This window comes from Geospiza fortis, unplaced genomic scaffold (genome assembly GCF_000277835.1).
Source record: "Geospiza fortis unplaced genomic scaffold, GeoFor_1.0 scaffold16, whole genome shotgun sequence".
NCBI lineage: Eukaryota > Metazoa > Chordata > Aves > Passeriformes > Thraupidae > Geospiza > Geospiza fortis.
In genome coordinates this window covers 4,856,421-4,859,023 of record NW_005054302.1, presented here as the reverse complement: position 1 = coordinate 4,859,023, position 2,603 = coordinate 4,856,421, and positions in this window count along the sequence as shown.

Below are 2,603 nucleotides of genomic sequence, written 5' to 3'. Positions count from 1 at the left end.
AGGATTTATGTCTGTCATGACTCACAGACTACTGCTGCTGTTCTGTTAGGAAAGAGACGAGCCCTGCAGGCAAAACACAGACCAGGTGAGCAAAGCCAGCATGTTCAAACACAACACTTCTACTGTACATTTACTCAGGAAAAGAGTAAACTTACTCCAGTGCTGGGACAGCAGGAACTCTACACAGGAGGGTTTTTGCTTGTATGTTTTTCTATTACAGGCAGACATAAAATGCTTAAACTGGCAGCTGAGGCCTGTGACAGTCTGACTGTGCTACACTGGGACTTTGTTTTGTATGTCACAGTAATGTACTGTAACTGTGGGAAACATGAGCCATCCCCCAAAGCACATCCTTCAGGGTGGATCAGCATCTCCTGCAAACAGCTTTTTATCATGTTGTCTTGGATAAAATCATTTTTGTTTTAAGAATAAAACCTTCAGTATACTTACTTATTCATCTGCATAGCAATAAACCCCTAGAAAAAAACATTGCATTCAAAACAATTTAAGGGAGATTTTTCCATTCCCTCCTGAAATTAGTAACTTCATAGATTTTAAAGGGAAACCAAACATTTCTATGATCATAGGTTTCCCTGATGTCAGGGAGGAGGGAAAACATCTTTCAGTGATACACTCAACATATGTATGGCAAAAGTGGAGCTAATTAAGAGACACTCCCTTTTCCCTTGGCTTTCTGGAATTCCAAACCCTCATCAGAGACAGCAATTATTTTGGGAGTCTTTCACTGTTCCCCTCATCAAGGTGTTTACTTCCGTCTTATGCCATTGCATAAATATGTTTGTAATTTTCTCTTCCTGATGTGGCACAATAATTCCACAGCCTGTTTTTGTTTTTAATTCTGTGTGCTGATGAAGGGCTAAAGCTCACTCAGCGAATTGTTTCTGACCACTGAACAACTGCAGAGCAATGCAGATCTTCCCGTTGGAAGGGGTTAAAAACTGGTGAATGTAAAGATAGCGTAATATAAATCTGCAGGTTGGTTAAATCTAGTTTGTTGAGAGATATGTGCCTCTTACAGACACCAGCCTTACACCATGCAGTGTAAGACAATTTTGTCTGTTTGTGGTTTTCCCTGTGACTTTCTGCCAACCCTTTGCATAGTTCAAGGCTCTGAGCCAAGGCCATTAAGACTGACTACAGCTGTATTGTGAAGGGTCAAAACAATGTCAGAGCTTAAACCCAGCACCTTAAACATGAGCCCCACTCTGTCTTTCAACTGAGTTTTGATTTTTTCCAAATTTCTCTGTTTTTCTCTGTACTCAATGAGCAAATAAAACATTAACAGTCTGGTCACAGAACTCTTCCTCCTGATTCCAGCCCCAGAGTACTCATTCCAGCCCTGGGGTCCTCAGGACAAGAAAGACATGGACCTGTTGGAATGAGTCCAGAGGAGGCCATGAAAGATGATCAGAGTGACAGAGCACCTCTCCTATGAAGACAGGTGAGAGAGCTGTTTAGCCTGGAGAAGAGAAGACTCCAGGGAGACCTTATAATAGCTTTCCAGTATCTAAAAAGGGGCTTATGACACCAAGCTGAGCAGTGTGGTTGACACACTTCAGGGATGGGATGCCATCCAGAGGGAGCTGGACAAGCTTGAAAACTGGGCCTGTGGGACTTTCATCAGGTTTAAATGCACCAAGTGTAAGGCGCTTCACATAGGTCTGGACAACTCCCAATGAAACAGATGGAGAGCAGCCCTGCTGAGAAGCCTCAGTGATGCTGGAGGATGAGAGGCTGGCCATGAGCTGTCAGTGTGCTCCCACAGCCCAGAGAGCCAAACGTGTCCTGGGCTGCATCCAGTGGTGGGCAGCAGGGCCAGGGAGGGGATTCTGCCCCTCTGCTCTGCTCAGAGCCCACCTGCAGGGCTGCATCAGCTCTGGGCTCCCAGCACAGGGAGGACAGGGACCTGCTGGAGTTGGTACAGAGAAGGGGCACTGGGATGATCAGGGGGAGGGAGAACCTCTCCTGTGAAGAAAGGCTGAGATAATTTGAGTTGTTCAGTCTGGAAAAGAGAAAGCTTTGGGGTGACCTAGCTGTAGCCTTCCAGTACTTGGTGGGGGCCTGCAATAAAGCTGGAGAGGGACTTTTCACAGAGGGACGTCTCATAGGTAGAGATACAACAAGGGTGAATGGATTCAAATTGATAAAAGAGGGCAGATTTAAATTAGATATTTGGAAGAAATTCTTCACTGTCAGCATGGTGAGGCATGGGAACGGGTTGCCCAGAGAAGCTGTGGATGCCCAATCCCTGGTAGTTTCCGAGGCCAGGGTGGATGGGGCTTTGAACAACCTGGTGTAGTGAACGGTGCTGCATCTGGATAATCTTTAAGGTCCTTTCCACCCAAATCCATTCTATAGTTTTGTGATTCCGCCATACCATCACATTGCTGAGGACAAAATTTATGCCAGCACTAAGCACACACCCCTTTTCTATTAAGGCTTTATTTTTTTTTTCTTTTCCGTTTCACAATCTCTATCAGTAACTTGCAGTAATTTCCTTGCTGCGGCACGAGCTCATTTCTTTGGGTTACATTCCACACTTCCCACCCTGGCGGAGGCGGGGCCGGGGCCGGGGCGGTGCC